The 22176-nt window shown below is 42.9% G+C and overlaps 1 long non-coding RNA gene and 1 other non-coding gene across 4 annotated transcripts in view; both read left to right on the top strand.

Moving 5' to 3' along the window:
• The first annotated feature begins 456 nt into the window (after positions 1–456).
• The window catches only part of LOC130542777 (uncharacterized), a 63900-nt gene continuing 42180 nt past the window's right edge, over positions 457–22176 (top strand). For 2 of the 3 annotated variants that reach the window (XR_008957574.1, XR_008957575.1), the window contains exons 1-2: positions 457–561; positions 20117–20316. This is a non-coding gene — a long non-coding RNA (uncharacterized LOC130542777). Of the gene's footprint in view, positions 562–19668; positions 19762–20116; positions 20317–22176 lie in introns of those variants that run through there. The other variant, XR_008957576.1, reaches the window with a different exon arrangement.
• LOC113251547 (small nucleolar RNA SNORA72) lies at positions 7389–7520 on the top strand. The gene has a single exon (XR_003314526.1). It is a non-coding gene; the product is annotated as a small nucleolar RNA SNORA72 (small nucleolar RNA).

Raw genomic sequence — 22176 nt, 5'->3', positions numbered from 1 at the left:
TGTACATGCTTGGAATGTGGTGGCAGATGCAGACGCACCCGGGGAGGGGTGCACCTTGTTATCTCTAATAACAGGAGGGTGGCATTGGTAGGACTCTATAGGAAGCATGTATAAATCTGTAACAAAATTCCTGAGAATTGAAGTGAGGATGATAATGAAAATAATAGAAGAGAGTCACCACACGTAAGAGGCACATTGGGACTTTGGCCACATGGAAGGCAAGTGGAATGAACGAAGAGGGATGGTGTATCAGTTATTTATTTCAGAATCTTGCTGTGCTAGAAAACACTCCAAAACTCAGTGGCTTTAAATAGTAAAGGATATGTAAGAATTTATTGCTCATGTGTTGGAGTGGTTGACTAGCTGTCAGCTGATCTGGAATGAATTCAGTTGGGATGACTGGGGCAGCTCCGTTCTGCTCCATAGATTTCTTATCTTGCATCAGGCTGACCCAGGCACACGCTCCTGATGATGGCAGAGGGCAGGAGTGAGTAAGCAGCCATGCACAAGCATTTTTCAGGACTGTATTTGCATCATACCTGTTAGTATCCACTGGTCAAGGTAAGTCACAAGGCCAAACATGCTTTGGGAGTGAGGCATGTGCCATGATAGGACCTAGATTCTGCTTTCTAAGAGTGGTTCCCAGTCCGATGTTCTCCACAGCGCTTGTCTCTGCCATCTGAGATGTCCTCATTTTTGTTTTCCTTCTTGGCCATTTCTGAAAACGGTTTGGAAGATGTACCCTTTGAACAAATTTCTCAACCTGCTTCTTATATCTTGAATAGTCTTGGTTCCTTTTAGGTTACTCTATTTGTTAAAAACAAAACCCACAATTTTTTGGAGATGAGCTTCTCTCTCTATGTAATCCTTGATGTCTTCTGTATTTTATACTGCTGTGGGACAATGCCCTTAAGAATCTTGAGGAACTCCTGGGTGGCTCATTTAGTTAAAGCGTCTGACTCTTGATTTCAGCTCAGGTCATGATCTCAGGGTCGAGAGATCAAGCTAATGTAGGGCTCCATGATGAGCATAAAGCCTGCTTGAAATTCTCTCTCTCTCCCTCCCCCTCTGTCCAGCTATCACCTCCCACTCTTGCTCTCTTTCTCAAAATAAAATAAAATAAAATAAAATAAAATAAAATAAAATAAAGAAAAAAGAAATCTTGAAAGTCCATTTGCTGAGCTTTGTGGGTCTGCAAGGCACCACTTTAATTATCCAAGAAGTCTTAATGAAAGGTCTCACAGACATACCCTTAATTTGGTCTTTGCTCATGGCCATGTCTTAATTTGAGAATCTTTTCTGGTTTGAAAGGTTGGAGATGAAAATTGGGTTTTTTTTCCAAACTAGCAGAGTGTGGCACATCAATATTCTGAGTTCAACTCCCAAGTTGTTTAGTTATTTTCTGAGTTCATCTCTTCCTTGTAATTCTTCATTATATACAGCTAGTTAGAAACAGCTGACACTTTCAGTATTCAGCCTTCAGCTTTCTTTGCTCAAATCTAGAATTTCATCAGGAGCATTTTCTGTCTTATATTACAGAGTTTGCCAGTAGGATAACATGAGTCACCAACTTCCCATCCTCCTAAGACAGCTTTCTTACCACTTTTCTAGGTTTCTACAGCAGTTTTATTTCCATTTTTCTAGGCTCTACTTACCAACTAGTCACAAACCAATGCCACATACTTTGGGTTTGAGTTATAGCAATATCTGTGCACCTGTTTACCAATTTCCAAGTCAGTTATTTATTGCCATAGTAATGGTAAATAACCACCAGCCCAAAACTCATGGCTTGAAATAATGTGTTTATTACTTATGCATGTAGGTTCTTGGGTGGGCTTGTATATCTGGAAGTTGGTTGACTGTCAGCTGTTCTAGAATACCCTTTGCTGCGATCGCTGGAGCAACTTAGCCCTGCTCCATATGTCTCTTGTCTTCCAGCAGGCTAGCCTGGTTACGTTCTCATACTGGTAGCCAGTGTTGGAGGGCAAGCAAGCACCAACATGTGAGTGATTTTCACTGGGGTTCAGAAATGTTCAAGACTCTGTGCTACATTGGCTAACATCCTATTAGCCAAAATGAATCACATACCAATCCCAGGGTTGGGGAACTATACCCTGCCTGCTAAAAGGTAAGGATATGGGGACAGGCGAAGAATTAAGGCCATTAGTGTAACTGATATGGGTGGAAAGTGAGAAAGGACATTACCTCTAATGCTGATCCATGAAGGACATTTGGGATCCAAGATCCCGTGTTCAACTGGGTATCAAGTACAACTCAGCAAATCAGAAGAGATAATCAACTTTTTATATCAGAAGAGAAAGTGAGGGTGCAGTTCAGCAGCAGGACACCATGACCATAGTGGAGGCAGGCCAGACAGCAAAATGGAAGTAAGGAGGATGTGTGATATTACGACTTTGGGTAGTTTGTCTTTTCATAGAAAAGAACTAATTCAGTAAGAAAGGGATGTTGGGAGCAGAATCCGGTCCTCTAGAAAAGGACTAACAAGAACTAGTAGGGTCTGAAGGCCCTAGGCATGCTAGTTAAGATTCAAAGTTAGGTTCTGTCCTATAATGGGGGGAAACTAGAGGACTTGGCAGGGAAGTAGTGGACTCTTGAAAATGGGGAGGCAAAGGGGCAGGGACTGTCACAGCAGAGAAACCCATCACTAGCGTATGGGCCCAAGTATACCAATGCTAATTGAGCAGAGACTCCACATTTATTGCTTAACTAAATCAAGATTTTTTTTTTTTTTACAGTAACTAGAGTGAGGTCCTACATTTACATTACATTACATTTATGGCCCATTTGCCCATACATCATTTCATTGGATGCTCACACCCTGTAAGCAGGCAGAGAAAATATTATCTCAAATTTTCTTTTTTTGAAAAAAGATTTATTTATTTTAGAGAGTTAGAGAGCATGAGCAAGCAGGGAGAGGGGCAGAGGGAGAGAAAATCCTGAAGCAGACCCCCTGCTGAGCACAGAGATCTCATAACCCCAAGATCAGGAGCTGAGCCAAAACCAAGAAATGGATACTCAAATGACTAAGCCACCCAGGCACCCCTCAGATTTGCATCTGAGAAAACTGGGATTGAGAAATGTTGCACAACTTGTCCAAGTTACCGAGATGGTAGGTGACAAAACTGGATTCAGAATCCATCCATGCTCACTTGAGATGTGCTCTGCATTGCTGCAGAACAGTTAGTGAGGAGGGATGGTATGCTGGTAGGGCACTTTAGAAGGCCTTTCTGGAAGAAAGATACAGGAGGTTCTTTTCTCATGTGGATTGTAGAAATGGCATAGAGGGAAAGCAAAACACAAATGTCCGTCCTCCATTTTCCAGACACCTCTGGGAAGTGCATTCTAGTAAAAGCAGAGAATTTGGCACATTCTTGTTCTGCCTTACTTAGCGGAATCAAGGAGGGGGTAATGTCTCTGCTGGAATATATCTCATTATCAAAGAAGGGGTTAAGGATGTGGAAATTATGGGAATCTATGTAGAAAATGTTAAGTTTGAAACTGAGAAAAGTGTGAAGATTTCACCCTTCTTTACAAGTTAACGGGTCAGCCTGCCACAATTATAAATATACCAACAGGAAGCAAACATATTACTCACGAAGCCCTAAGCATGCTGCACAGTGAGCTACCTAAAATGTTGTAGTTAAACCACTACAGGCCAAAGAAAATTACTCTTCTTTCTGAGTGTGGTCACAGTAGCCACATTGACAGGAGTGTGGGTAGGATTAGGGGCTGGGAAGGAAGATGGATGTGAAGTGGGGAAAGCAAGGATAAGCTAGGAGCCACGGGTTCTAGCTGGGATCCAGGAGGATGGACTGGAATCTGTGTTTGTCTCTCACAGCCTTCCAACCTCTAACTTCGATGGTGGGGGTGTCGACCAGGAGCATCTGGCACCCTTTGTCAGCAAGCTAAACACTCTCCTGGCCACAGAGTCATAGAAGTTGAAAGAGGGGAGTCAGCAGGAGCTAGAGTTGCTCTAGGCCCGCAAGGTAAGCAGGCAGATCAATACTGCTTCCAGCCCGGCTCTGATCTTCAAAGCCTTCAAAACAATATGGCTGCTACTTCACTACCATCTTCCAAATCACCTGCAAAATCACTCTAACCCTCCCCACAGAATCACACAGACACACACACAGACACACACACACACACACACACACACACACACACACACAGAGGAATTCTGGGAAATGTAGTTTTAGCTTAGCTAAATTGACAGTCCTAATCCCTATGTCCTGATCTGTGTTAACTAGACTCAGGAGATTCCTCTAAGCATCACTAGGATCTTTCATATGGGCTTTCAGACTGTTGATAAATCTTTTAGTTTTCTCTTCTCTACACTATGCCATCCTAAGCCTCTGTCTTTTCCTTATATTTTTGCTACTCTTGAATCATCCTCTTTCTCTTATTTGTATTCTCCAAGACTTCCCATCACTCTGTAGATGATGTGGCCAAGTGCCAGGCAGTACCCTGGCAAAGGCCCAGGCGTCTCGGCTTATAGGAATGAGAACCTCATGGTTCCCATGCTTTGTTCTATGTCCTTATGATTTTTAAGCTGTGTTTGTGCTGAGCTAGGTGTGCGTTGTGTTTCTGCAGTCGAGCATGCCTTGTTAGGATGTCTGTCTTACATACAGATTTACTGAACCTGCTGCCGATGGCATCCCCTGATTTCGAGTGGGTCGGAGTGTTTTTCCTAACAAAGAAGAGCAGTATGCTTTGGCACAGCTGCTTGGTATTTTTCCTAGAATGCTAGAAGGAAGCAGACATTCATTTGGTTTTGCCAATCTCTCTTTGTCTAAATTGTCCCATTTGGCTTAGCCTGTTGGCTTTAGTCTATTAGGATAGCAATGTAGGAAACTGCTCCTCTTGGTTTATGAGCTTGAACCCAAGTGCATCAACATGTGCCTTAGCAGGACAGAGATTTACATAAATATTTCTGGGCTATCAGATCTCTGCGAAGACCATTTCCACGTTCCAGATGTAGGATATGAATGTGCAAATCCCACGTGGAGATCACAGTTCACTAACTTGTGGATGGCCCCGCAGAGTAAAGAAGTGATTCACTATAATGACTCCACACACTGTAGACGAGAGACCCAGAAACCATCATTCTTTTGGTGCTCTTTAAAATTTGGGCAAGGAGCCATGTTTCTGAGGCAAGAAGAACTGCATTTTCCTTTTCATAATAATAAAAAAAAAAATCTTTAGCATTTCGGAAGAAGCAATATTCATCTCTCAATTAGTATTAACAGCTAATCAGGGTGCAGCAGGGTAGTAGAGCTCTCGTCAAACAGCAGGCAGCTTGTTTTATTTTTTCAATGCCACTTAAAGATTATTTGAAAAATCTCCTTCAGAGACCAATGTGTGGGGAGCCACGTACCCTCAGTCAGAATTTAAAGTGATCCAAAATACAATATTAATGATTGATGCACAAGCTCACAGTTTGGCGCTGGGGTTTAATTAGATAAGCACTGCAGCTGTTTTCGGGTGGAGGCAACTTGATGGGATGCAAAGCTGTTATGTGACTTCCCATCTACAGGGTATCTACTGAAGCGGAAACAGAAGCAAGCTACTAGGAATTATGATGATGACATTCTTTTTCAGTGCTGAAATCAGTAGAAGTCTGATTGTGGGGGAGAGAGAAGCATTTTATAATTAAAAAGGTAGGCTCGGATCTTCTGTCCCATTTATTGATGAACTGAACACTCATAAAAAGCAGCTAGTGCAACCAAGCCACGATCTGGCGAGACACGCGTGAAGACCTTGCATGTGTGGCTCCCTTGGTCTGTACTACTTTGCAACACACAAAATCCTCTTGTCTCAAACCCATCCTTCACCTTGCAGACATCACATTGTGTCTTATTCATGCAGACGTATACCTGTAAAAGCTGCTCTGGGATCACTCACTCTCCCTGAAAACTTCAGAAGAATTTAAACTGGGTTCGGTAGCATTTCATTTCACTGAGTCAAAGAGATTGTCAACATCTCATTACTGTAGGAGTTTGGAGTCTTCTGTGTCTTGAGCTGGAAATGACTAGAATGCACTGTATAGTGTCTGTCTGCAGCTAAGCTTCAGCATATGTGCGTGACCTCTATCACGTGAGACAGCTAAAGACTACAATTTATGGAAGCTCATTGTAAATTAAATGTGCAAGACTTCAAGAACATGTCCCACCAGACTGAGGCTGGGAGCTCTCACATTGAAAGTGGTATTGTTAAATTGACCTTTAAAACCTCTCTTTCTGATAAAAAGGAGGCCTGTCTAGGTGTTCTGTGTTGTGAAATAATTATAATAGCCATCTATGAAATAAATTCTTGGTAGCTCCTTGTCAGTATCTACAAAATGTGAAGTTGCGCATGAATGCTAAGTGTTTTATTTTTGTTGTGTAGGTGAAGCTTAATGAGCCTTCTCCTGATTGTTTTAAATCAGTTTATGAGAATGTAGAATGAACCTAACTCTTTCAATGTAAGTAGGGGAAAAGTGAATCTTTTTGGAGGTACATTAAATCTCTTGGGTTATTAAATTGTCATTCCTTGCACTGAGAAGGGATTTCTGCACTGCTTTGTTCCTTCTTGTTAAAGATGTTGCAAGGTGAACAACTAGGGATTAGAAAAGTTGAAAAATCAAATTCTGGTTTGGCCCTTTTCTGGTTGCGTGATCTTGGTCAGTTTGCTAAGCCTCGAGCCTCCCTTTCCTCATTTGCAAAATGGGGAAAATGGTCCCTTGCCTCCTTATCTTCCGGCGGAATTTTGAGGATCCAACTGGATGGAATATGTCTTTAGGTTTAGACCTGAAGTTGAGTGTGTCTAATACTCTGCAAATGCACTTGTAAGAAATTAATAGTGGCTTCTGTGAGGCAGATCCCCATAGTTCATGCCATAAAGCTTCTGAGAATAGATAACTATCTCTTTAACTTTCCACCAAGCAAGGACAATGGCTTTGTTTGGGTTTCCAAAGCTTTCCCTAATGGTAATGCTTTAACCACCTGCTTGCTTGGAAAAGATGAGGAAGGAGTGTAAGATAATTCACACAGAAACAGAGACAAGGAAAATCAGATTTTGTGCACCGTTGATTAAATTACAAGTTAAAGCTTGGACCCAAGCATTCAGGTTCCAAGGTGAGTGTTGTCCTCTTTTTAGTGGATTGTCTCTGTGGACAGTCTGCAAATAAATGGAAATGGAGAGGTGGACTATTGAGGAAATGTGGGGTTGACTCTGGAATTGAAGAGTGCAGATGTCAACAAAACAGATAATTCATTAGAGAAGATCAATAAGCTTAGCAGCAGGGTTGTCATGAGCATACTGAGGATAACTGCCTTGTGTATGCATGTCATTGACTATTGTGGATTTTTTAAAAAGTTGAACATACTCCATGAATATTCTTGCTGTTCTGATTTTGTAGTAATTGGGGCAGGATAAACATTCACTGTATTAAGACCATGCATGTGTCCCCAGACCTCATTCTTCCCCTAGGTCTGGTTTTATCAGTGCTGGTGATAAACCAAGTCTGATTTATATGATGCATCTTATGTGGGAAATGTCTGTGACTCTAGGTATCTGATCATCCTTGAGAAATGACAGCACAGCTAATGTAATAACTTTTGAAGATAACCATTGCTAATTTGATGATTACCAGTTGCCATTAAATGAATTGTAAAACTATTGTGTTTTATTTTCAAAAAAAAAAAAAAAGTAGAATGTACTCCTTTTAGTTGCATGCAATAATGATTGTTGAGCACTTGTGAGGGATGCTTCTGTACTTGTTCCCTTGATAAAATAATTGACAAACATATGGTTCCTTGGTGTCTTTTCTAATTGATGGTGATGGAAAAGCTGACAACAGCCAGTTGTAGGAATATTGCAATACTCCATCAAAATCTCTAAGGATAGAGATGGATTATAGTTCTTTAAACATCACCATACATCCTAACAGCAATCAGTAAAAATTACTGATGCTGGACTGAATTGATGAACCAAACAAAGCCTGGTGGTATACTGAGAGAAATGTAGGCATGAATTTGCTGGGTGGAATGTAGGAAAGTTAATGCATAGGTAATGTACACAGGTCTTGAATGTACAAACAAGCACTTAACTTGTAGAATAATAGTAATCGTGATGAATGATAACAGCAATTACTTTTATTTATTGGTGCTTATTCATCTTCCAATCCAGTGAATAATTTTTCCTAGAGTTCTAGTTTAGATTCTCTTTTCTGTCTTTATAAATACTCTCCTTGGGCTTCATTATCTGCCCAAAGGCTAAATTTACCATCTGGGTAGCAATGACCCAACTCAAGCAATCTCCCCCATGCCTCAGGCATGCACACCTCTGAACACTCCTGTAACATTTTTCGTATGTCTTCTATATCAGGCAGTTGAAACCATGGGTCTGAACAAGATGGCCTAAAGAGACAAGATAAAGTAAGAAAGGTAGAAGGCCTACAATCAACAATTAAGGAAACCCAACATTTTAAAGGCTAAGTAAATGAGGATTTTAGAGACAGAACACATAAGTGGCCAGAGGAGTAGGAGCACGATCAAGAGAGAGTGGGGTCACTGTGGAAGTCCAAAGAAAGACAGTGTTTCACGAAGAAGGGTTGGTCAGTAGGACTGAAATGTCAAATAAGATAAGGGCTGAAAATGCCGATAGGATCAAGCAACACAAAGACCAGTAGTGTACTTGGCCAGACCTGTTTGAGTGAAATGCAGTGGGCAGAAATCAGATCCCTGTGGGTTGAGAAGTGAGTGGGAGTTGAGTAAAGGGAAACAGAAAGTACAGGCAACTATCTCACCTAGAGTTATTTTAAAATCAATGATGCCATTTTCCATTTATTCCCTCAGAGTCACAGTTAAGACAAGCTGTAAAGGATTCCATCCAGAAAGGCCTCCCATCAATCTGGAGCTAATGCTATTTCCAGCACTTAGTGAGGCTCCTGGGAACCAAACAATCTTGTTGCCAGCCCACCTGGTCTAGGATTTCCAGGAGCAGCTGGCTTGTTCCAGAAAGGTCCAAGTCTTTCATCCACCAGAGACCTCAATCCATCAGGGACTTCCAGGCCCAGTTCTGTGAACATTTCTAGGCCAGTTATTTTCCCCATGACTCATCCGTTTTTCATCCAAACTGAAAAATGTCCTCCAGTCATCATCCTCTCCAAAATCCCAGCCCCTGTGGCTCTCTTTCCTTCTCCCTGAACCAGATGTGACTGTTCTCCTCCTAACCTTTTCCATGATACTCTTCACAACCTTTACTTAATTGCAAATAACTTCACTTACACTCTTAATCTAGTCACAGATGCTTCATCCATTTCCTGGTTCTCACTGAAAACTTCCCTCTTGAGTGACACTCGCATTTGGGTTGGGGTCCTCCTTGCTCCCCTGAGTAACTTGCAGATTTTTTGTCCTCCACAGTACCTTCTGGTCACTCCCTTCTTTGGCGCAGCTTCAGGGCTTGCTGTCAATCTTTTCATCTCAGGTGTGAAGAATCCACCCTTCATCCTAGGCTCTTGGCTCCTTTTCTTCCTCAACAGACCAGGAACCTGGTAGGACCTACCATCTAAATATATCCCAAAGCTGAGCACTCCTTCTCTGCCTCCACTGCTTCCACCTAGCCCAGTCTCTTACCTGGGCTGCTATACACAACTTCATAAATTAGCTTCTGCTTTCTTCTCTTGCCCCCATAGTCAATTTTCCACTCTGGTAACAAAGAAATCTCCCTAAATTAGATCATACCATGTCACACCACTAAAAACTCTCTAGGGTCTTCTCATCACACTGAGACTAAAGTCCAAAGCCCTTTAGGGTTGACCCCTGCTCATCTCCCTGTGTCATCTCCTACCATGTCCCCCTTGCTCCCACCATACTGGAATCCTCTGACTCTACGAAGCTCATTCCCTCCTCATAGCCTCTCCCTGGTGAGCTCCTCCAGACATCCACAGGGCATGCTCCTTACTCCATTCAGCTCCTGTTCAAATGATAATGCCCCAGAGAGACCTCCCTGATCTCTTTGTCTAGAATAGTCCCTTCCTCTCGCTACCCCCAACATCACTCTCAATCTGATGCTATGCACACTTTACAACCACAGTTATAATGTCCATGCATATTTGTGTTGGCTTCTTTCTCCATTGGAACCTAAGTGCATTGAGGGAAGACATTTGCCTAACTTGCTCCCCTTTGTCTCCTTGGCACCTACAGTTGAGTTTAGCACATCACATGTGCTAAATAAATGTGTGTTGAATGAATGAATAAGCAAGCTCCTCTTCAGTCACCCTGTCTTAAGTCCATAAAACAAGTTTTTATGGAGTCTCAACTTGTTGGGGTATAGACATAAAATACAAATTCTTCTCCTGAAAGTGTTTTTACTGAAGGGCAGACTTTCTCAGCATGACTCACAACTGTGTGCTCACTCCCAGACCTTAGTAAGCTTATTCTAGTCCTATCCTTTCTAATCTTTTTTTTTTTTTTTTCTAATCTTTGTCTGTGATTTAAAGGCCTCCTTCCTACCAGCCTGTCACTCTAGTCCCAGTGTCTTAGTCCATTCAGGCTGCTGTGACAGAGTTTCATAGGCTGGGCTTATAAACAACAGAAATTTATTTCTCATGATTCTGGACACTGGAAGTCCAAGATCTGTTAGCATGGTCAGGATCTAGTGAGAACCCTCTTCTGCGTTGCAGAGGGCTGACATCTTGTATCCTCATATGGCAGAGAGCAGAGGGGAAACAAGATCTCTGGCAACTCTTGTAAGGGTGCTAATCCCATTCATGAAGTCTCCACCCTCATGAGCTCATCTAATCCTAACTACCTTCCAAAGGCCCCACTCCCAAAACCCCATTGTGGGTTAGGGTATCAACAAACAGATTTTGGGAGGACAAAGCATTCGGTCTGTAACACCTGGTTTAGACTGGAGGGAAGTGTGTGGTCTTTTTTCCTGTGTGTTCTCTCCTACCCCCCCCAACACACACACACACACACACACACACGCACACACACTGGGCAGGGACAAGTGGAGCTTCTGTGTTGAGGGGTGAAAAGGAGACAGACCTATGTGACTGACAGTTGGTGTCATGGTTGTTGGCCTCTGTCTACTTTGTTAGTCTTCAGTTTGCAAGGATGCTTCCCAGAAAGCCTGAAGGAGAAGTAACTGCTCGATAACTGGCAATTTCTCTGAACTTAAAATGTGGGGCTCTTAGTACTTTTGTACTTAGCTTTGGACATAAGCTGCAATTCTGAGAAGGAACAGAGCCCCTGTGTCATTCCTTCAAGCTAATTGTCAGGAACTGTGCAACCTCTGAAACCATATAATAAATACTCTGCTCTAACCTCCACTTTCCAGGCTCCTAGCATTCTCATCCTCTTTCACCCCCTCAAGACATTCAACCTCCTTATCCACCAGGCTCTGAAGTCTCTTCATTCCCCATCCTGCCTGGACCTTATGGGTCATCACTTCAACCTCTTCCCAGAGCTTTACCCGGACTATTCCAAATACACAGCCTCCTTCTCAGCACATTTCTTCTGTGGCCCCCACCTCTGTCAGCAATTCTGATTTTCTTGTTTACCTATTTGCTTCTTGTTTGTCTCCATGACACAATACCACCAACAACCCTTGCCTGTTTTGTTCGCCACTGTCTCTAATGCTTAAAATAATGTTTATTTATTTTTAAAGATTTTATTTATCCATTTGAGAGAGAGAAAGAGCGCACAGAGGGAGAGTGAGAAGGAGAAGCAGACTCCCCACTGAGTGGGGAGCCAGATGAGGGGCTTGATCCCAGGACCCTGGGATTGTGACCTGAGCCAAAGGCAGACATTTAACTTACTGAGCCACCCAGGCGCCCCCTAAGAATACTGTTTAGCATCTGTCAGTCACTCAGTAAATATTTGCTGAATGATTGAATACATTTCAACAACCCTCTCGCCAATATCCTCAGTACCTTTGGGTCTAAATTCTGTCCCATCCACTCACCAAAAGGCCAATCTCGGTCCATCTATCCATCTACCTTTCCTGTGCCTGCCGAGCATTGTTGGAGGAAATGGTGCAATGCTTGGAATGCAGCTACTACCCACCCATGACCATGATTCCCACCTGCAGCTGAGGGCAACAGCACTTCCTTTGGCCCTCAGTACTTGCCACAGTATTTGCTTCAAGGCTTCCTCAGTTTCCCCATGCTCTTCCCTATGGAAACAGAAGACATCAGATGGGAACTAGCTCAACTGTGCCATCTCCCTAACACTTGCCTTCTTTCATCCTCATACTGTCCATTCATTTCAATATGGAATGGACTTACCTTCCCTCCTCCTACCTAAGCACGTGACTTCCACTGGGCTTCCCCCCTCCTCACGGACTCCATCCATCAATTAGCATTTTTGTCTCCAAGCTACTCAAAACATTTATTTCCAACCTACTCAAAACATTTATTTCCAACCAGCTGCAGCAGCTACTTCCAAACTCCCAGAGTAGCACCTTAGGACAGTAAGGCCTCTAGGACTTTTCAGGAAACATGCACAGAGCCTGGGCAACTTATGAAATCCACCAAAATGATGAGAACAGGAGTTACTTTGTTGGTTTCTATGAGAATTCTAGGTCATTATTTGTACCACCAGATCCTTAGAGGAAATCTAGTGGTGCCAATACATGTAAAACCATATGCCTCTCCCACCTCCTAAAAAACAGAGCTGGGGCAATGGTCCACACTTTTGTGGAGACAAAAATGCTGTGCAAGCACAACTGATTTTTTTTTTTTTTTTAAGACTTGATTTTCACACATTCATTAAGTCTGAGTGGGATAGGGAGAAAAGAGGAGAGATAAACATTTGGAAAGAAGAGAGAAGGAACTGGTGGTAAGAAAGCTAGAGGAAGATCCGTGGTGGAAGGGGTCTGGAGGATGGATGTGTTTCTCCTGGTTGCTATGTAGAAAAGGCAAAATAATTTTGCTAATTTCTCCCTCCACGTTCCTGAATTCCAGAGTAACACCACACTAACTGCTAGCTCACAGCCTCTAGTCTGACATTTTCTGTCCCATGAATTTCCTATTGAATTCATAGTCCTTCAAGTCTCGGCTCAATGCTACCTCCCCTGTGAAGCCCTCTCTGATACCTACATCAGCAACCCCACTGGAATGAACTTCTCCTTCTTGCTTAGTCATCCCAGCATGGTACCACTTTTATTGAGAAAGAACATGGGCTGTAGAGTGTCAGACAGACCTGTGCTCATGCAGAATTGGTGATTTACTCTGTAAGACATTGGGCAAATCACTTAACCTCCTAGAGCCTCAATAACCCCACCTTTGGAAAGGTGGTGATATCCAAATCAGAGGGCTGTGCTGAGGATTACATGAAATGAAGGGCATGAAGCTCTCTCACATGCTCTGGAAGGGCGCCCCTACCTGCCGCATCCTCCTGGGCTCTAGAGTTAGTTGTTTATCTTTCTTATTAGATGGGAAGCTTTGTGTGGGTAGGATGATGCCCTTATCAATGTCATATTCTCCTGAAGGGCCTAGTGCTGCTTTTAGTAAGTGCTCAATAGATGTTTAACATATGAAGCCTGACTTTCTTAGCATGTTATCTACCAGATTTGGTCACCTCCTGGTATTCATGGAAAGTGATATTGGTATGGAACACCGAGGTCCCCCGAAGGGGCTTTGGGGGCATCCACATGGGCTTGGTGAAGATGTTAAATCCATTTCCTTTATCTTCTAGAACTACAATAAGGAAAATTAAACATTGAGAAATATATGAAATATTTCACTTATAACACTTCAAAATATAATCTCTTTCAATTACTGGACTCAGGAAGCTTATAAAGGATGCTATCAAAATAAAATTAAAAAATAAGTTTGGGTGATTTTGAAAACATTGTGTTTTACGTTTTTAAATCACTATAAAATATTTGCAAACATTAATAACTGCCAGGACACAGGTAGTCTGTTCTGGGGAATACGCAACAAGAAAATCAGCTTTAGTCAATGTTTGTCCAAAGTTGCAGACTCTTAGTAAGTGAGGAGAGTGGTGCCTGAGTCGGGGGCAGACAGGAGGCAGCGCAGCAGCAGGAATTAGGGTGGCCTTGGCCTGAGTGCCCAGGCGCTCAGCTGGCAATCAGCAAACAACATTGCCCAAATATCTTTTGACTGTCATCTGAGCCCAGTTTCCTCTGCTTTTCTTTAAAAAGGAACATTTGATCCACTAATGTACTTTGTTAAAATGCAGGGATGTCCTCTCAAGGTCACTGATGTGTTTTGGGCAGGGCTCACGTCTATAACTCTGGGCTTCTCATTCTGGGTAGCATGTAGGTTGGCCTCGATTACTGCACCATTCTGGAATGACTTTGAAGGATACTGTTGATTCCAAGGGACCCACTGCCTGCCAAAACCACGTTCCAGGAAAAGAGATGGAAGGGAAGCAGAGAGGTACAACCTCAGGGATTGGAAAATCAGACAGACGTAGCCATCTGTTACTGCTCCCATCTAGCACTTGGGCGGCTGTTACCGCAGGGCTATTTTTATAGGTGCATATTTGTGTTATGTTTGCCCTCCACTTGTCTTTCTGGGTTCATTTTGAAGCACTTGAGGCCAGGCAGGGAGCCCTTTGGCTCTGTAAAACAGCAGGATGGCTCAGAGCCCTGCCTGGTAGGAGAAGATCTGTCCTGACATTCTGGTGTACTTCCACATCCAAGGATGGGAAGGGCATGTGGTGGCAGAGGTGGGAGCAAGGTCCCGGTGGGGGAGGGGGACCAATTTGGCCAGATGAAAGACACTGAGCAGACATCTTGGGTTATCTGCAAGATAATTTCAATTCCCTTATATATGCCAAACTGAAATAGTTGGGGGCCAGACGAAGCCCAGTAAGGCAGAGTACAATCAGAATAAAATAAACTCATGTATACATGGGCACATAAGTATTTCCACCTTTATAATCTGACCCTACAAGTCATTGTACATAATGGGCCAAATTGCCTGGGCCTCAACAAAACTTCTGTCCTGGTTATGGCTCCATTTTGCTTTTGGAAGTTTCCATTCAGAGGGATGCTCAGGTTATAAGATCTCTAGACTCTCAAGTTTCTCTCTGTCTGGCACAGATTTTTATCATTTGTTTATGTTCTTCTTGTATTAAATGCAACAAAATTATTAAATATCTACCATGAAGCCAGCACTCTGGAAGGTGCTGGGGACACAGGGCTGGATAAAATAGCTGAGTGGGGAAAACAGACATTTAAGGCTAATTCATCCTGTGATGTGTGCTCTAATAAAGGCAGTAGAGTACCATGAAAAGAGTGAAGATGGTTCTAGAATCAGCCTGAGCTGCCAGAGAAGCATCCTGTAAGAGGTCATGCTTATGCCTGAATTGCCTTCTCCAGGAATAAGTAAATATTTGGTGGCTGAAAGACATGCAGAAAATAGAATTGTGGTCCAAGCAGATGGAATAGCACATGCGAAGGTCCTGAGGTATGAAACAGTCTGGCCCATTGAAGGTGGAACAGCATATGCAAAGATCCTGAGTTATGAAGCGGTCTGGCCCAAACAGGCAGTTTGCTATGGCTAGAGAACAAGATGCATAAAAGGAAGAGGGCAGGTGAGCCAGGGGATATAGGTAAGTACTACACCACAAAGGGTCTTATGTAACAAACCAAGGAACTTTCTTATGAAAGCAATAGGGAGCTGGTCAATAGTGTGAGCAGGTGGTAGCATGGTTATATTTGAGTTTGAGAGCAATCAGTTGGGTGGCAACAAGAGGATAAACTGAAGGGCACTGAATTTGAAGCAAGATGACCAAGAGATAATGAGGGCCTGAATTGCAAAGGTGGTAGCAGAGATGGAGAGGAGAGGGTTTTGAGAAATATTTAGAGAAGGCAGCATAGCTAGGAATTACCATCTGCATAGATCAGGGACAGGGATATGTTAAGGATGACTCCAAGTTTCTGTGTAGGGAAATTGGTGGGCGCTGTTATTAAGGGAGATACAAATTCAGTGGAAGAGGATATGGAATGGGGAAGGACAAGAAGAATTCCCATGGGGGACACATTGAGTTGGAATTGTCCAATGAATATTTGTTAAATTCTGTTTTCTGCGTGAAGAACCCCACTGTTCACAGAGTGAGCCTGGCACTTTGTATCTTTGAGAACTGACTCCTATCCTGCTCTTCTGTTCTCTGTCTCCCAGCTCCTCCACCTGAACCCATTAATCTCCTAGGGCCCTCTCCATTCCTCCACCTGGTCTGTGAGTACTTTTCTTTTGAGGCCTGTTTGAAAGCTCTCCATCCTTACATGACTTCCCTTGATAGCCAACTAATGTTAATGTCCCCTGAGTGGCCCCATCCTTATATGACTTCCCTTGATAGCCAACTAATGTTAATGTCCCCTGAGCGGCCCCATCCTTATATGACTTCCCTTGATAGCCAACTAATGTTAATGTCCCCTGAGCGGCCCCATCCTTATATGACTTCCCTTGATAGCCAACTAATGTTAATGTCCCCTGAGCGGCATTACATGTTATTCTATGTCTTTGTCCTGTCTTCTCTGACAGAGGTGGGGACATCTGTCATGATGGGGGTGGTCATGTGTAGCTGAGGTGAACATGGTTGGCTGCTGGGAAAATGGTCCGTGTCAGAGGGTATTGGAGGTTGTTGAATATCTGTTTGCTACATGAGATCAAAGTAGTGATATGGGCTGGCCTGTGCAGGTGGAGAGACTCACTCATTCTTCACACTGGTCCTCTTGTTCTGGCAGCAGCACCCTCAGTACTTTGGATCTCGCTTTTACAAACAGTCTGGATCTTTCCTTTTGGTTTGGGGTATGACTGACGCCTGCAAAGGGAGAACCAGCAGATGTCCTTCCTCTCTCGGTCAGCTGGCTGCCCTTGACTTCATCCAAGCACACACTTCTTTGCATGGCTTTTCCTTTTCTTTTCCTCTTTCTGCAGAGGTAAGGCTGAGCAATCTGGGAAGCCCATCTTGCACTTGGAAAATTAGGACCTTTTCCCGGTCATCAAGTCCTCCTTCCAGTAGGGGGCAGTGCTGCACTTCCACAGGCTGACCGGCACCTTGGCCTGGGTGCTGGGGATGGTTACCAAGATTCTCCCATCCTCCATCAACTGGGATTTTCACCTGTGCACTTGGCCTTGTTAACAATATATGAGGCTCTGGAGAGTAAATATACAACTATGTCAGGTTACGTCTGCTTTTAAGGGCAGAGACTTTGCCATACCCCTTTAGTACCGAGCATTTGGCATATAATAGATGCTCAATAAATATATGCTGTTGGACGGGTTTATGACTAGGTAGATTTCCTTGAAACAATCATTAATAGGAATATTTAATATAGACACACATATATAATACAATCCTATTTTCATTTTGTTTTTCTTTTAGTACCTATTGTGTATTGGGCATTATTCCAGGCACTTTCTCTATGTTCTCTCTAATCCTCTCAACACTTTCATTAAGTGTGTGCTCATCCTGGCTTTTTTTTTTTTTTTTTTTAAGAGAGAGAGCATGACCGCAAGCAGGGCGACAGGGAGGGGCAAAAGGAGAGAGAGAATCTCAAGCAGGCTCTATGGCCAGTGTGGAACCTGACTCGGGGCTCCATCTCATAACCCTGAGATCATGAGCCAAGCAGAAATCAAGAGTTGGGCACGTAACCAACTGAGCTACCCAGGTGCCCCAATTCATACTGTTTTAGACATATATTTATTGAGACTTCATGAAGTTAGGTTACCTGTCCCAGTCTCACAAAAGTGTCCTTACATGAGGTTTAAATATTGGCTTATATTTAGTGATGTTCATGATCTTTCAAGAGCTCATTCTTGCCAGCAAATATCTTTGACAATAAAGTCTGTGTGTAAGTCAGCACCATCACATTCTTGGGTCTGTTTGGCTCCATCTATGTTTCCTGTCACAGACACCCACCAATGCTGAGCACCCACATGCATGTATGTGCATACACACACACACACACACACACACACACACACACACACACACACACACACTTTCCTCTGCCTCTCACTCACTCATACCTATGCTCCACTGGGAAGGGGACTCATTCATAAGATGTTTAGTGCTTTTTTTTCTCTCTGCTTTTTCATTTGTGCATGCCATTCTCTCTCATTAGAGTTTTTGGTTACTCAACACTTCTAAGAAGAAATGCTCATTAATGTGTAAAATGTTCATAAATTGCTTTTTGCTTGAGTTAAATAGTCCAGCTATTTTTGAAAAAAACAATGCTAGTTCTCTAATACTAATCAGTTGGGTTTGCAATTTCTCTCCCTGATATGTTAGTCTTTATATTTCTCTTTCATTTTTTTTTTTCCATTAGGGCTCCCTTTCTTCAATATTTTCCTTTTGCATCTGTTGGGACTTGAACACTGGGGTTTCCTTGGAGACTTCTTACTGTAAAATACTGAGCCATTTTATTGTAGGACTGGGTAAATACTGTGACTTATTGTGGTAAGATCAATTTAATGGCAAGGAAATGCTTATGTTCCAAGACCAATAATTACAACCCATTCCTCACCGGCTTCCCTGCTTCTAGTATGGCTCCCCTGCAGTCAATCCTTCATGCAGCTGCCAAATTCATTTTTCTCACCTGCTGCTCCGACAGTGTCACCTCTCTCATCAAACCCCCATGGTAGCTCACTATTACCCTTTATGTCCATCCATACCCAAAGCTGTGCCCTTAGCTTCAAGACCCTAACTCTCTCGAGTCTCCCCAGTTCTAGACCTACCCAGTATTCTGTTGTGAATGCATTCACATTAGCCCTAGCACCCGTCCTCAGTATGTCCACAAACCACTGGGAGCAAACCACTGGATTCGGAATGATTTCTGAATGCAGCTCCCTTTGCTTTGCTATCCCTTCCCGGACTCCCAACCCCAACTCCACTCTCTGTCAAGGATTATCTGCTGAAATTTCACTTATTTCTCAAAGTCTTTTTCATCTAACAGAATAAATATATTGTACTCTGCATATTTCATTGTTTTTAATTGTGGTAAAATACATACACAATTTACCATCTTTACCAGTTTTAAGATCACTCCTGTTAAGTAGATTCACCTTGTCATGCAGCGAATCTCCAGAACTCTTTTCATCTTGCAAACCTGAAACTCTGTACCCATTATACCACAACTCCCCATTCCTTCTCCACCCTCAGCCTCTGGCAACCACCATTCTACCTCCTGACTCCATCAATTTGGCAATTCTAGATACTTCATGTAAGTGGAATCGTACAATATTTTTGTCCTTTTGCGCCTGGCTTCTTTCAGGGAGCATAATGTCCTCAGGGTTCATCCACGATGTAGCATGTGCCAGAATGTCCTTCCTTTTTAAGGCTGGATGATAGTCCAGTCGTGTATGGATACACCCATTTTGTTTATCCCCTCATCTGTCAATGGATATTTGTGTTGCTTCCATCTTTTGGCTATTGTGAATAGTGCTGCTGTGGACATGGGTATATAAATATCTCTTTGAGAACCTGCTTTCAAGGGTAGATACCCATCTGTACATCTTTAAACTTAAAACATAGTTTTCAATATTTGCTTAAAACATAGTTTTCAATAAAGTGGGTTTAAGTAGAATAAGACACAAGCAACTATGTAGTACTTTCAACTGATTCATGGTAAGGGGTTTGCTAATATTAAGATAGCGTGTCTCTGCTCCAGGACCCAAAGGTAATAAACGAATATTTCACAATGAACTATGAGAGGCATTTTCAGAAGCAGCAGGAGAGATGCTAATCTGAAAAACTGTGGAGTGTGGTAAGCTGAGTAAGTAACCTAAAGTAACTCTACTTTACGTTTTCAGTATTTTAGTTCTTAGTCTGCATTTTGATGTCACTTATCATAGTTTTGTGATGTCAGAATATCTTTGTGGTAGAAAAAGGGGAAGCACAGAAATGTGTGTGTAGCTAGCTTGCCAGGTAAAAAGTATACATCCTTCTCCTTGCCAAGAGAATGGCCCCCAGGCATTCTGGCTGCCTCCCCCATCCCTCTGGGGGTTGCTCCAGGTGCAGGGAGAGCCCTCAGGAGCGGGGCTGGAGTACTGGGAGTTACAAGCAGCACTTCTGTCTCTCTGGCATGGGATCTCTGCTAATGTGGCTCTTGTCCAATCTGTTCACACCAGATTTTACCTCTGACTCTTAGTCCTCTGAGGACAAAAGGAGACTGGAAAGAGGACACCAAGAAAAACTACACCAAGGGCAAAGCTTTCCTCTAAGACTCAGGGCAGATGTGAGTTTCTTCCAGGCAGGAGGCTGCTTGAGGCCATGGTTCAGAGGCCTTTCCATGTAGAGATCAAGTTTCCAACGTCTTCTCTGGTCACAGGTAAGCTTCAGCATCTGTGCCATAACTCTTTGTCCTTGACCTTGACCCTATTGCATGACACTTCTCCCCAGGTGTGCCTGCAGGTGCATGGCCTTGGGTTCTTATCTACTCCTAGCATAATTGTCATTGCACGGGTCATGTGGACACCCTCTTGGTCCCCCAGGACTTGTGCTACATTCCCTAGTGAGGTTTGCCTTGTGTAGCTCAGATTTTAAAAAATGAAAACACTTCACATTCAACGTGTATGTTGCAGTTTCGCACTGCAGTTTTCTTTCTTTAGCTCCCCCTATACAGATGCTAATATAAACCTATTTTTTGAGATGATTTTGTTATGCAAGAGAAGACTAGTATAACACATTTGAGGCAAAGTCCTCTCCACCCACTTGCTTATTATTTCTTATATCTTCTTCTGGCTCTGACAGCAAATTCAATGGAAAAGGAGCTGATATATCCACTTCTACTTCTAACACTGCCATGGAATTTCTCACAGTAGAGCCAGTCTGAAAAACCCAATTGATATTTGCTTGAAGAGCAAATGGGAGGCACCGATCTCATTTGAAAGTTAAGGTCCTTGTGGGATCAAATGGGAAATCCAAGCTTCCTTCATTTTCGGCCCGACTCCCTTCTCTCTCTCCAGGATTTTAATTCTTGTCATCTCACCTTCCCGCTTAATCCCTAGCCTCCATATGCCATCCATTTCCCTGGACTTTTTATTTGGGATCAGGATTTGGAATTGGCCCACATCCTTACTGTTATTCAAAGCAGGTCGAAGAAAATGAAAATAATAAAGGGATTCCAATTCCTTCCGAGTCAGCAGTTTTGCAGAGCAGACCTCTTGGTTCTCTTTAATATGGAGCCAGATGTATGTTGATAGGAAACTGTTGAAAAAAAATACCTAGTAGATTCTCTACGACCTCCACTCACCCAAAGAATCAAGAGATATTTTTTGCTATTATATCTTATTTTCTGTCATAATTTCTTTTGGTGGCTTTTCACCGACAGGGCCACAGCTTTTGACATAAACTCATTAAACTGAATGAGGAGACCCCAGGAGAGGGTCTCAACATGGCTGATGTTATAGTCTGGCCAGAGGAGAGGGATCTGTGCTGCATCCTGTTTATCCTTTCAAGTCTCTGAGCTCTAGAATCAATGAGACCCCACATGGCATCTTAGCAGAAATGACCTGCGCTTTTTCTGTGGTCATCCAGAGCTTGTGTGTACCCTACCAAGTAGCTCAGGTACTTTGAACATCACATCCTCCATTCGTAATAGAGTAAAGTTAGAGCTAAGCCCGGCTCTGTGTGTGTGTGTACACGTGTGTGTGTGTGTGTGTGTGTGTGTGTGTGTGTATGAATACAGATAAAATCTGTTCTCGCAAGTACCTAGAAACTATCAATTGTTGTCCTCCTTTTACAGAGATAAAAACTGAAGGCCACAGACGTGATGTGGTAATTAGTGTGAGGTCTCACAGTAAGAGATAAAGCTGGGATTTGGGCGAGGGCCCTCCACTGCAAAGCCGATGCTCTCTCCATCCATATCATTGCTGTTGCCCTTGGTAGTAAAAACGATGATTATCAATTAATCTCTCACCCCACCATTTTCTCTCAAATAATGTCTGGCTGATAATAGTTGCCCAACAGTTGTTATTTCCATTCCTTTCTATTCTTCCCTCTCCTATTTGGCCAATTTTCTTTGTTGAAAGCGTTCACGGACTATCAAAATTCCCCAAACAGTTCAAACCAGTTCTGTGTATGAGCAGAATATAGTATCCGTCATAATGTTGGCCACCCCCAAAATTATGTTTTTATACACTATGCTTTTCAAATTGGGGCCAATCAACTTGTCATTCACTGAAATGTT

Source organism: Ursus arctos, unplaced genomic scaffold (assembly GCF_023065955.2).
Source record: "Ursus arctos isolate Adak ecotype North America unplaced genomic scaffold, UrsArc2.0 scaffold_10, whole genome shotgun sequence".
NCBI lineage: Eukaryota > Metazoa > Chordata > Mammalia > Carnivora > Ursidae > Ursus > Ursus arctos.
This window is presented reverse-complemented; position numbering and strand designations above follow the sequence as displayed.